Genomic DNA, 13,990 nt, shown 5'->3' with positions numbered 1-13,990 from the left:
TGTTTGTTTTACAGGTAGGTGGTGTAAGATATAGCAACTAACTTTCAGTTTGAAAAGGTTATTTTGACATGAGTAGAGTCCAGAAACATCACTGAGGTTCCAGAACTCTATATTTTAATAGAATTTATGTTCTGGTCTCTGGCAGTCATGTTTTATGACTTCTAGAATACTCACTACTCTCTAAGTCTTATAAACGTATCAGTATGTTTGTTGCAGCCTGGATGCAAGTTGATGAAGGTAAATAGCTGTCTGTCAGGTAAAAGCAAATGGCTTCTGATGCTCTTTGCTTATTGACATAATAAAGATAACAAAAAGCATTTGTCAGCTCAATAGCTGCCTAACAGTTGCCAATACCTGAGCTGATTTGCACATAAATGCAATAACAGCTGCAATGGAAGGTGTTACTTAATTAAACCCACAATAATCACTGTCCTTGTTCCAGACCCACATGTCCTCTGTATATGTCCACCACATGAGTTAAAAGGGGTTGTGATAGAAATCTTCACTCAGGCATCTTCCATGCAAACCAATTCCACACACTCAAGCCAGGCTACTGATTCCATAATCTATTTTACGTGTACTTTCCAAAAACTTCAGACATAGAAATCATGTTCCTCCTTCCCTCACCTGACCCCTTCAGCAACACTTCTCACATACTTTTTCCAAATTTTTACTGATATGCAGAAAAGAAATCTCGCAACTGTTTTGATGTGCAAGCCATCTTCTCCCAAGCTTGACCTTGTAATTGGCATTATAATTACAATCTCTTTTGAGCATTCTGTGTGATCTGACTTTTGATATAGGTCTGGAAGCAATGAGGACTGGTGGCAATGAGGACAAATACTGAGAAGTATTGGTTTCCTCTTCAAAGGTGATAACCCGGGGTAAGGTCAATCCAAGGGCTCCAGGCACAAAAAAGACAGCCTAAGCAATGTGGAGGAGGGGTGGAGGGCAAGAGGTTGCTGCTGCTTCTAACAAGGGATGATAATTAGGATATGGGGGCCTTGGGGTATTTTGAGATATCCAATACCCCCTCATATGGTTTCATTTCATTATTTAGGTTATACCATAGTTCATTAATCAATCAAAAGTAACACTGTAGAGAGAAGAAGGGAAGAGCTCGCCAACCGATCATTTACATGTATATCATTGAGGTGAGGGATAACAAAGGGTCACCAAATGTTATTTATTGGTGACAGAAAATCCAGTTCTACTGAATGGAAAATGATTCCTCTACACGTCAGACAAGTTTTCTAAAAACACATATGTAGTAGACAAAGCCTTCCTTTATTGTTCTGTTTGTATTTATGTAGCAAGTTTATAAATATATAACACACTCACAATAGGGAAGCTAAATTGTCCTGCTGACTTTTCACCCCTCAAATGGCAAATTACTTTGAAAATTCTAACTGGGAAGAAACTATTTCATACAGAAGAAGAATAGAGAGTATAAATTCATTGGCAAATAAGGTTTAAAAATAAAATTCCAAATTAAATAACCATTTTATAATGACACTAGGTGACTCTAGGGCATGCTTTACTGGATTATTAATACATGACTCAAGCAGTTGAAGGCACCCAAGGTGAGCATTAATAGACACTAAAACACACCCTGTCACGCTTTAATGCTAAATTAATTAAGCAATAATGTGACCTGTGTGAAGGTCTTTCCTGGTCCAGCAATTACTGAATGGAAGAGATAAAGATATTTTCAGACATTGCTTGACCAAACAATTGTTAGTTTTAATAAACAAACAAAAAAATTTTTATAAAGTACAGTTTGATTTTTTTTTGTCCCAAAGTTATTTTCAAAGTTAAGTTTAGGACAAAGAAAAGCAATTATAGGCCATAGCCCTATCATTGTTTAAAGCATATTCCTTTCTGAGCTTACAAATATAAACACACATCTGATGACTTTGGTTTCACACATTTTTCATTTGAATATTATTAGGCTGATCAGTGGGCCATAAAAGTAGACACAAGAAGGGCAGATTCAAAATACACATGTACTTGCTATAGGAAGCAAGTTTACATTCAACTGAGTTTCTCAATGCCCTTACAATTTCTCTCTATTAACTCTTATGTTTATCTACTTCTTTTGAGGCTGAATTTTTCTAAATTTAACTTCAGAACTACTGCTGGTGTGAAAAAGCTCTTAAAACATTTTCAGTGATAATTGCTTTGTAACTATAGACACCACTCTTCACATGTAAAGAAGATAGGAAAAATACATTTAGCATATGGCATAGATTATATAATTCAGCTTTTCCCGATTGTGAACCAGAATTTTGTCTATTTTGTACATTGATGTATCTCAAGTGTATAGAAAACTATTTGGTACACAGAAGATCTCAGTAAGCAATTGTTGTATGAATAAATAAATGAAAGAATGCTTGAGTGTACTGTGTATTAGGTTAAGAAAATCAAAGCAAAAATATGTGGTTCTTGCTGTCAAGTTGTTCACAACCTCCCGAGGAAAGAAATGAATGCTTTTGTAACTAGCTATGATACAATTTTGTTATTTATTTTTGTTTCTACTTTAAAATTCATTTTGAAGACTCTTTGGGAAGCATTCACTGTGCCCATTTTGAAAATGTGTTTTCCCTAGGCTGGATGGGGAACTCTGTTTCAGACAAAGAAAAAGATCACAAAGGAACAAATGCACAAAAGTATGTTGTGACAGCAGTATTAGGGCTGCAATGTGAGTGGGGTGCCAGAGAAGGCAGGAGATAAAGACAGACCAGAAGTTTGGACACCAATGGTAGAGGGCCTTGAACACCTGCCAAGAGTTTTTTAAAAAGAAGAGAGAAGTTAACTTATATTCAATGTTGCTTAGGAATGCAATTTAAAAAATGTATAAAGCATCCATATTACCTATTAGGGGTTTCTTGATGATTGCTATAAAAATATGTTAAATAAAATGATAGCCAAAGAAGTCAGATCAGAGTGAATCAAAGAGTAAATGGAATGGCGAAGATAATTTTTAAGAAGGAAAAGCATGGAGGACCACGCCTCACATTTAAAATCATAAATCTATACCAGTCAACTCAGTGGGACATGGAAAATTGAGATGGAACTGAATTAAGAGCCAAGAAAAAGACACACATGTATCGAAAGTGATATACGAAGGAAGTGGTATCACAAATCACTTTGGAAAGAATGGACAGTTAAGTAAGTGATGCTGGAATAATATAAAGCCATAACCATATTTCACTCTACAAATACATACACAAAAATATCAGAGGGGTTAAAACTTAATGCTAACAAGCAAAACTTTTAGAGAAAAATATATTTCTTATATCAGTAAAGAAAAAGATTTCTTAAACAAGACAAAGCACAAATCCATAGAAAAGACTATCATTTGACACAAAAAATTAAAATTAAAAAACTTCATGACAAAAGACACTATGAACCAAGTATAAAGATAAGTCATAGACTGGGAAAAGTTATTTTCAACCTAATTGACTTAGAGCTAGCATACAGAATATATAAACAAATCCTATAAATCACCATAAAGAATCCAATAGAAAAGTGGGAATTATATGAAAAGGTAATTTATAGAAGAAACCTGGATATGCCAATAACCACATGAAGAGTTGCTCATCCTTACTGATTCACAGTACAAATTAAAACAAGGAAATACCATTTCATATTGATCCAATTGGCAAAACTGAATGTGCTGATTGCTAACTAGAAGGTACAGCTACATCTGAGAGAAATTTGACAATACCTACTGAAGTAAAGATGTACAAACCACAGTACTCAGCAATTCCACTTGTAGATATATTCAATATGGAAAATCCAACAAAAGTACACAATGAATCAAGTGTAAGGATGATCATATTAGCACATGTTTAAGTGAAAATTGGAAAGAACACAGTTGTTACTGACAGAGGAATTAGTGAATAAACTACTGCTGATTCATCAAGGGGAATACCTTAAAGTAATTAAAACATATCAATATGGATAAACCCAAAACACAACACCAAAATAACAGAGTTAATTCATCAAAGACTATGTACAGTATGATAGTATTTAAGAAAAATTGTAACTGTAAACAAATACTATATATTTTTCTGTCTACATATATGGAGTATAGAATCCTGTTTGAGTATAAAACTCTCTAAATTTAGGACAGTAGTTATCACTGGGGAGAGAGAGGATAGAAATGGGAATGTAGAAATATAGATGAGACTACCATTTTATGAAACAAAAATGTCAAAATGATAACATCTCTTAAACCTGTGGGAAGAATACATGAGAATTTGTCATAACATTTTTGGGTTAAATAATTCAGAAATAAAAATTAAAAATTAAATATACATAATTAGAGTTTAAAGTAATAAGTGCTATATCAGATGTCTGCAAAACATTTGTTGTAAGTAAACATTTTTTTTACATCTTTATTGGAGTATAATTGCTTTACAATGGTGTGTTAGTTTCTGCTTTATAACAAAGTGAATCAGTTATACATATACATATGTTCCCATATCTCCTCCCTCTTGCATCTCCCTCCCTCCCACCCTCCCTATCCCACCCATCCAGGTGGTCACAAAGCACCGAGCTGATCTCCCTGTGCTATGCGGCTGCTTCCCACTAGCTATCTATTTTACATTTGGTAGTGTATATATGTCCGTGCCACTCTCTCACTTTGTCTGTAAGTAAACATTTTATGATGTATATTACTTTGCAGGTATTTTAAACTCAATGAGGGAAAGGGCTACTCTCTTGGATTACTGAGTAGACAGGAGTTTTGTGCAGTTATGTGTAGATAAGGGACTTGGCAAGATAACTACATTTGATCAATAGATATTTGGGGGAAAGACTCTGATCTCATTCATTAATTCATTTAATAATTACTTGCTGAGTGTATACCATGCTCTAGGCAACAATCTAGATGCTAAAGATCTAAGCAGAGAAAAATCCTTGCTTTCATGGAACTTACCTATTAACAGGTGGAGATAGAAAACAGACATAATAAATGAGTAAAATAGAAGATCATGCACACATTCAGAAGAAAGAAAAGTTGGTCAAGGTTACCAATGTTGGGTGGCGGAAGAAGTTTGAGGTGTTAAAGAGGGAGTGGTCAGGGTAGTCTCACTGAGAAGATGACTTCTGAGCAAAGACTTAAAGAGTTGAAGGGGAAAGCTACATAGGTACATGGAGAGGCAGCCAGGGGAAACAGTCTGTGCAAAGGTCCTGGAGCAGGAAGGTATCTAGTATATTCAAGGAACAGTAAGAAGGATAATGTAGCTGCAGAAAAGTGGAACAAAAACTAGGAGATGCAGATCATGCAGGGAGTTTTGGTTTAGATTGGATGGTTTTGAGCAGAAAAATGATTGACTTTCACTTTAAAAGACATACTTGTCACTGTGTTGAGAAAAGACAGGATGGAGAGCAGGATGAAATCAGGTAGGAGGCTGTTGTAATAATACAGGCAAGAGGTGATGATGGTTCAGATCAATAGGAAGATAGATTATGGGTATATTCTGAAGTCAGAAGTGATAGGTAGGATTTGCTAAGGAAATACACGTGGAGAGTAAAAGCAAGATTGGATTCAAGAATGATTTTTGGCCTGAGCAACCAAAAAGAAGGACTGGCAATTAACTGAGTTGGAATTGAGCAGGTACAGCATATTTGTGAAGAGAGAAAAGGCATTCAGTGTGCAACACAGAAAGCTCAAAATGATACCAGGAGAAAGGGGCTAGTGGGGGGAAAGGAAATCCAAGAGCATGGGTTGCCTAGAATCCAAAAGAAAGTCTGTCAAGGAGGACAGAGTGATAAACTTTATTAAATGCAAGAGCATTTCTATTCAACAGATGCAGGGAAAAGCCAGACCAGACTGGATTTAAGAGATCAATGGAAAAGGAGAATGAGAGAGGCTTAGCATAAAGAACTGTTTCAATGAGTTTTTTAAATTAATTTTTAAATTTTTGTAAAGAGAAGCAGAGAAATGGAGTGATAGATGAAGTGGGGGTGGGGGGAGTTCCACCTTTAAGTGAATTCTACTTGCTCAAGTGAGGTCAAGAAAAGATTTTAAAGATGAGAGAAATAATGGTTTGCTCATATGTGGAAAGAATGATGGGTGTAGAGAGACAGAGAAAGGAGAAAGAGAAAGAGGTGAATGTGAATCCAAGTGGAGTGCCTGGCATTAGATAAGAGAAAAGCTATTCAGTCTACAGTAGTATGAGGAAAGGTAGAATAGGTAGATGCAGATTCTGGTAGGAAAGTGTAGATGTGAGGATAGAATTTATGAATGTTCTCTTTCAACTGATTCCTTCTTAATGAAATAGAAAATGAGATCCGCAACTGTGAATAAGAATAGAGGGGGAAGAGTTAGAGATTTGAGGTGAGAGGAAATTGTAAGAATTATTTGTCTAGAATAGTAGGTGAGTGAATGGACTATGGAAAATATGACTGCTGGGCATTATTAGGGATTAACTTTTGAGTTAATGATCATGGATTTAAAGTGAAACCAGGAAACATGGTTCTTCAGTCATGCTTAGGTGTACAAGTACAGTTTATTTATTTAGGGTTGATGTTTGCTAAGAGATTATGATGAAAAAAATATAGAAAATGGAGTTGTGGATGTTTGCAATGAAGTAGTTAAAATGATTGAATTCAAGTTGGCTATATAGGAAAGACAGAAAATGAGATAGGCATGGGAGATGGAAAGATGATAGGATCATGGGTTGTCAGGACTGGCAAGGTAGAAGGATTGTTAGAGTTATGGTACCAGAGAAAGAGAGAGAGTGAAAGAAATATGGAGCATGTTCATGAGACAGTGGGTACTTGAAATTGAGATTGTGAAGGGGTATCAGTTAATAGCAAAAACATGGCTAAGATATTGACTTGAGAATCACAGACATGTAGGTTGAATATGAAACTATGACAATAGGTCCCAATAACAGCACAGACAAGGAGAATGGTAGAAAGATGTTTGTTTCCTTTAACATTTCCATCTGGAAAAATGTAAGCTACTCTACCCATCCTGATACTATTTCTAAGATTTCTCAGTTCACATTTTCTCCTCTTTTTGATGGTGGTAACAAAATAGATGCAATGAAAAAGATGCTGTGATACCCAAAAGAACAACAGTTAAGAATGTAAGAGAAGTAAAAAGACTACCATTGCCTTGTTTGCATTACTGCCTGCCCCTTCACTTTTAATCCTACAATTCTAGAAGACTGCTTTCAGAATCATTCTCTAACTTTACACTTAGAAAGAATCAGTAAAATTGGACTTGATACATAAACTTTCTCTTTACAGGTGTCTTTTTCAAGTACATTTATTAAAATGGCTATTAAAAAAACCTTCGAATTCATGTACTGAGAAGAGACAATTGCTGCATCATTTGAACAATATTTGGTTTGGGGACTTCAGACAAGCTTGTTTGAAACTATACAGCAATAATATTTCATTCTAGCTGATTAATCCCCATTCTATTCTACACAGATATTGAGTAGCCTGAAGCATCTGAAAAGAAAGACTGTAGTCTTATATGACCACTACATTTGTGCACAAGCTTTAACCTTCCAATTTAAACTTTAGTTATAACTCCACTTTCTACAAGCATAGAAATGTCAGGTGCTGAGTTTTTGTTCATCTCTCTAGCATGCTCATTGAAGAGCCACTTGGATATGTTTTGTTCAAAGTCAATGGGACTTCTGTCAGTGAAAGATTTCAGCAGTGTCTACAAACTGAACATTTGGTCTGATGTAGCACGCTGCGACCCACAGCTGTAACAACCAGCTGAGTCTGCTCAAACTTCAGCCATCAAGCAGCCCCATTCTGTAATGGAATCTTAGTCACAGAATGCCTACATAGCAATGGGCTTCACAAGGTCATTTTAGAGAAACTGGTTAGTATAAACAGTCCTAAAAATACAAAGTTTTAAAGGATTTTGAGTATAACAAAACCAAGAGATACTACTAAGGTTTTACATAGATTGAATGCAGATGAAGCATGAAAAAGTAACCTTACCTTACAGTTCAATCAAATACTAAATTTAACGCACAAACTGTGAACTAGCAAATGGAATCACTACTGACCCAAGGACTAAAGATTGGGAATATAAAGAACATTGATACGCATATAGACTCTATTGGTTGGGATCTCAATATTACACAAAGTGAATGAGATCTGTCACCCAAGGAAATGTCCAAGGATGTCACCAAAGAAGGGAAGATTCTGAAATACGCTGAAAGGGAAGATTTATTCATATCAGAAAATATGATTATGGAATCACTAAATGTTAAACATATAATCTTTATATTTAGAGCTTATAATAAAGTATAAAGTAATTATGTTAATAACCAAAAAAAGGTTCTGATGTCAAATGGGTAAACCTAAAAAAGCATTGAATAGTACAAATTAATCAATATCCAAAGCAAGAGTGCTCCGATTCTAAATTACCAGTCTTGGTTTTTATAAAAAATATTCCAGAAGTGGAGATACAATTTCTCATTGAAGTAGCACACCCAACCAGCCTACATATAATCAGATTGTTGAGAACTGACCAAAGCCAGTTTGTTCACATTTTGGCAGATACTGAATTCTTCAGTCGCAAGAGATAAGTAAATGCTACAGGCCTCTTCTCCTAGAACTCTGATGCCAAGTGGAGAAATACAAGGAAATGAAGTCTTAGACCAAATCTGGCATTCATGTAAACATTTACTAGTAAAAAGACAACAGCATTTTTTTTAGACTCGCTGATAGCAACTCTTAGGAAGGATTCACTGGAGGCAGATTTATCATGTATACCATCGATGTATTAGATCAATATGCTCTGCAGGATATCCAGATGGTCCCAATCTCTTTGGATTATGTTATGGGAGAGACCAGGAGAGTTAACACAGCACTGGAGCAAATTGTTGCCTCTTCCATGTGAACAGAAATTCTAATCCTACATTCTGATTAGAATAGATAAAATTATTCACCAAATTATCAGCCTCAGACTTTGGACCTGAGGCCATGTTAATGGCTCTAGAAAAATACATCCAGAACAGAAGCTGCAGTTAAGGATACTACTTAGTTGAGTTTTTAGTAGCCTGCTACCATCTTTTAGCATTCAACAGGTTTCTGCAGAGGCCAAACCAGTGAATTAAATGGAAACAAGATGGGGACCTCCACCCTTTAGATCTATGTTATCTACTAAGGTAGCCACTAGGTACACGCTGCTATTTAGATTTAAATATTTATTTATTAAATAAAAGTGAAATAAAATTACACATCCATCTCCTCAGTCACATCAGCCATATTTTAAGTGCTTTGTAACCATTTCCATCATTACAGAAAGCTCTATCAGACAACACTGCTTTAGATCCTTACGGATAGTGCTATTTTCATCTACTCCCCCACTCTGGGATGCTTGTTTGATTTACTATTTTGACAGGAGGAGGGGATGTAGTTTCAGAGGCTTCTATTTGGACTTCCCCAGAATGAAAGCTCATAAACCACAGGCCAAAGACTCAATTTGGGGGTTAAGCCTATTATGACATGTGTCAACCCAACTGAACATTCAAACCAGGGAACTGACCACTGAGTTGGTTAGCTGACCCAGTGGACCCACTGTAAGCGAAATGTTGGTCAAGACTCCTTTTATTACTTGATCCCTAAATGGGCTCCACTATAAGTGGGGAGTCATGACGACACTTTGCTTCTGAGGGTATTAATGTCAACTTGGACACTAAGCCCAACACTCCTAGATAAGCTTGGGTATTTCCCTTTCCTCTGTGTACAGCTACCCGAGTAAATTAATGTAGATTTTTAAAGAAAGGATTAAAGGGATCACCACAGTGTACACTTTCTGTAATGTTGCAGCATCCTTTCTCAGGTTTCCTGTCTGAAAACCAGTTTGATTCAGAAACTGGAGGAAGGATCATGATTCTTTATTAGGGCAAGAGCACTCAGCCTCTGCAACGTCCATCTTTGCTTTCTTCTGATGGCTCAGGGTAAGTAGTACCCATGTTGGCTACACAAATATTTTGCCTCTAGGAATACTTTATTACATCTACATAACCGTCTACAAGTCAGGCCCTCTTGTCACTCCAACCCTGCAACTCATTAAGATAATTGTATCCATGTGGTTTCCTGCATCTAAGAATTGCCATTTGGCCTTTATTGTTTCAGGGTTCTGTAATACCTATCTGTTCCCTAATGCCTTTTCCTACCACCAGACCTGGTTAACAGAAGAGAGCCACCATTCAGCTTTCTACTGATGTTTGTGATTCTCTCACAAGTACATTCCTTATAGCCTTTCCATGGGACGCAACCACCTGGTGGGTCTTCTAGCTTTATATACTACATATACTCTAGTATGCCCATCATCTTGAGTCTTTCCATTTCTTTCTCTACCATATGTCAAGACAATCCTGACATTTCAGTGGCACTTACTGTGGGCCATCATTTCTCCATGCTTTTAGGAACCATCCTAGTCATTATTTCACCCATCTCCTGGGATCTTTCCCAGGATATTTCAATGCTGTGTATCTCAGGAAAGTGTTCCAATATAAACTCTTCTCTTTCCACTCTTATAGTATGCTATCCTTAGCCAGGAACTCTCAGACTTTGGTCCTTTCCAGTCCATGCCGACTACTTCTTACAGCTCCTTTGGAGAACTGTCCCCTTCTTTTCTTACTAGACTCATGTGACCATTGCTGGATTATGCAGTGACTCAACCCAAGTTATAAACCTACTGGCCAAGAGGTAGTAAAGGGACAGATTCTGAGGTTGGTAAGGTCCTCAAGTAAGGAGGAGAGTGCTAGGACTTTCTCTCACCCAAAGAGAACTCCCGTGCCCAAAGGAATGCCCTCCTGCATTTGATGGCTGGTTAAGCAAGGTATATCTGTAAGGGGTCAGCATAGTGCCTGAGATCTCTGTGGATTGTCTAAATTCTCAGCTGAAGTTGTATTGCAGTTTAACTTCTCCTTCTGCCCAATCCTGGCTCCCTTATGCTCTCATAGGTGCTGTTCTCTAGGACATTCTCCAATAATCTTCCTGCAAGCACTTTTTTTTGTCTCAGAGTCTATTTTCCAGGGAAATGTGAGCTAAGGAAACGTGTACATTTTATTTGTACTCTCATGTCCCATTATGTGCCCCTTTCATATAACCCACCCAAATTATAGGCAAAAAGCTGAAATTCATTTGCAAGTAATAATATCAAAGGCCAAATAGTATAATAAATTAATGCATCTGTAAAATACTGAAAATGAGAAGAAGAGTTATATAATGTTTCAAGGAGAATAACTAGCAGGGTGTATTTGTTTGCAGATGATGAAGGAGGGATTTCTAGGCAGATAGTGAAGGAAATAAAAAGAAGAGGGGAAGAAATTTGGCATCAGAAAGGTTTATGTGAAAGAACAACATTTAAAGTGATGAGAATGCAATGGGAAGCCTGATTAGGGGAGTAGCACCCTATTAGAGGTGACGCAGGTGGCAACATGTGAAGAGACTGCCAGTCAGGAAAGCTTATGAGTGCTGCTCTGCAGTAGATTCAGCCTATATCAGAACTGTTAGAACACCTGGTGCTTTATGCTCTTGGTTAAGCCACATCGCACCTCATTAATGGTGTATCTATTCCCTTTCTTCCCTCAGCAAAACATTAAAAACTTGAGATGAAAGCATGTCATTCTAAAACATATTTGGCTCAAAGAAAAAGACGCTTCCCGGAACTACAAAAGATCTTTCTGTAATGAAACTTTAATTAAACTTTGCTTTAATTTGGATCACAATGAAGAAAATAAGGGACTTTTCATCTTGCCCCAAGTGGAAAGTGTCAGTGTGTGTCATGAATAAAATGCTGGCATTGAAATCTCTTACTATCTTCTAGCTCTGTGAGCGCCACTGAAAACTAACTATGACAACAAACCAATTGTTTGCAATTTCATCTACAAATAGGTATATCTTTAGGATGAATACACGTACCAGAAATATATTTTTGCATGCTCTCTAACGTGCTAACAAGAATAATGGTAATTTGGAGGAACAAAAGCTGGGAAATATAATTTAGAGGTGCTCCATCCTTTAGGGTTAATGAAACAATGGCTGACATCATTTAGTCCCCCTCAAAAGAAGCAGCCAAATGGCAACATACAATTAGCAAGCAACATTACTATTCAGAACAATACTATTCACAACAATTCTTAGGTGCTAAATATTTTAAATTATCTATAAAGAACACATATTTGAAAAATGTCAACCTTAGAAAAGACTCAAGTTCAGCATTTGAATGTGTCACATTTAGAATCTGGTCTGTTTCAAAGAGAATGTTCTTGCTGTCAATAGTAGTGTCTGTTACTTCTTTAATGAGAAGTAGTCCATACGTCTCAGATTTGCCCTGGACTAGAGACACTTGCCAAGAAGAGGCAGGAAATGTGTCCTCATTTGTCAAGTAGGAGGGAAAAGTTCATCTTTTTTTTAAGGAACTGAAATGCGTCCTATGTACTGAACATCATGACAGGCATGTGGGTTACAGAGTGGAACAAGAGAGATGCAGCCTGGCCTTGAGAATTGAGAGGTGTTGTTAATGGGTATATTTTCCCCAACCACACCTTTCTTAATCATTTTGCTCCAGCAGGACAAAAATTGGGAAAGGACTGCTTTCAAAACTAGGGAAAGGTCTGCAAATGTTGATCACTGGGCCAAAGCCAGCCCCCTGTTTTTGGAAATAAAGTTTTATTGAAACAGAGTCATGTTCAATTTTTTATGTATTGTCTATGGTTGCTTTTATGTTACAAAAGCAGAGTTGAATTGATGTGACAGAGACAGCATGTTTTACAAAGCCTAAAATATTTACTGTCTCCTTTTACAAAACAAGTTTGTAAACCCTTGATCTAGGGGAAGGAGAGCACATTTGAAAGCAGATTCTATCTGTCCAGCAGCCACTACCAGTAGCAAAGCAGGGTAATACCCAGAGCAGTCACTAAAAGGCCTAGGCACACATTTCTTGTAATACAACTTAAATTTATGAATGCTTGTGCTACAGAGTAATTCCTTTAAATGCATGTCCCATTCCTTTTGGTTTGGTTGTTACATATATATGCTGAATAAATAATTATAACTTGCAGTGAGATTAGCACACAATTACCATACTGTCACCACACTATTAATTTTCCACACTTTCTATTGACTCTCTAATGGTAGCCACGTTAGTTCTCTCCTATGCACTAAGTAATTTGTTGAGCTTCAATACAATGAACATCCGGCTGCATGGGAGAAAAAAGAAGTTTCTAATATAAGAGCACAAGGTAAGGCAAGACATCACCCATCATCCTCATAGGTGATGTCTCTCAAGGTGTCTAGAGCTCATAAAGGAGTGAGAGGGATCCTGTAAGACAAAGGGTCCTCACAATGGTAAGTAAATTTATGTCTATATTGCTTTTTAATAGGATATTATCTTGAGATATTTATCAGGAAAATGCAGAATGTGTGGACCTGAGACTTGAGAACTGGGCATTACAGCATGAAAATGAGGACCAGAAGAGGTGAGTTATATCTCAATGATGTCCAGGGCTCCAGAGGGTGACTAGGAGCAGCCCCTCACCTGGAGGTGGTGATACACATGCACCTTCTACTCTCCCCTCTGAACTCAGAGGCCACCACAGACAGAAGGAAGGGAGGGGGAAGAATTATGTTGCTGCTAAATATAAGCCCAGAAAAGCTTTTAAAATTCTGAATTGACTGCGTTTAAATGTGTTTTAAATGAATTTGAATGAGTTTAAGCTTACTCCAAATTGAACAAAATTATGTTCTCCACCATTAGCTGAAACGACCTCAGAGCTAAATTAAATTAGAGAAAATTTAAAAGGTACAATTTTACACTTAAGTTTGTGACTGGAAATTCATGCCAACCCAGAGATAATATATCTAAAATCCTCCCTTCACTTTTCCCCTCTTGTCACACTATGTGAGTTGCTCTAACACATGTCAAACTTAGAGCAGGTTATTTGAGAATAGATCTCGCGGTGACACTGCTGCGGTGGGGAACTGT

Source organism: Orcinus orca, chromosome 3, assembly GCF_937001465.1.
Source record: "Orcinus orca chromosome 3, mOrcOrc1.1, whole genome shotgun sequence".
Classification (NCBI taxonomy): Eukaryota; Metazoa; Chordata; class Mammalia; order Artiodactyla; family Delphinidae; genus Orcinus; species Orcinus orca.
Note: the sequence above shows the minus strand (reverse complement) of the source record.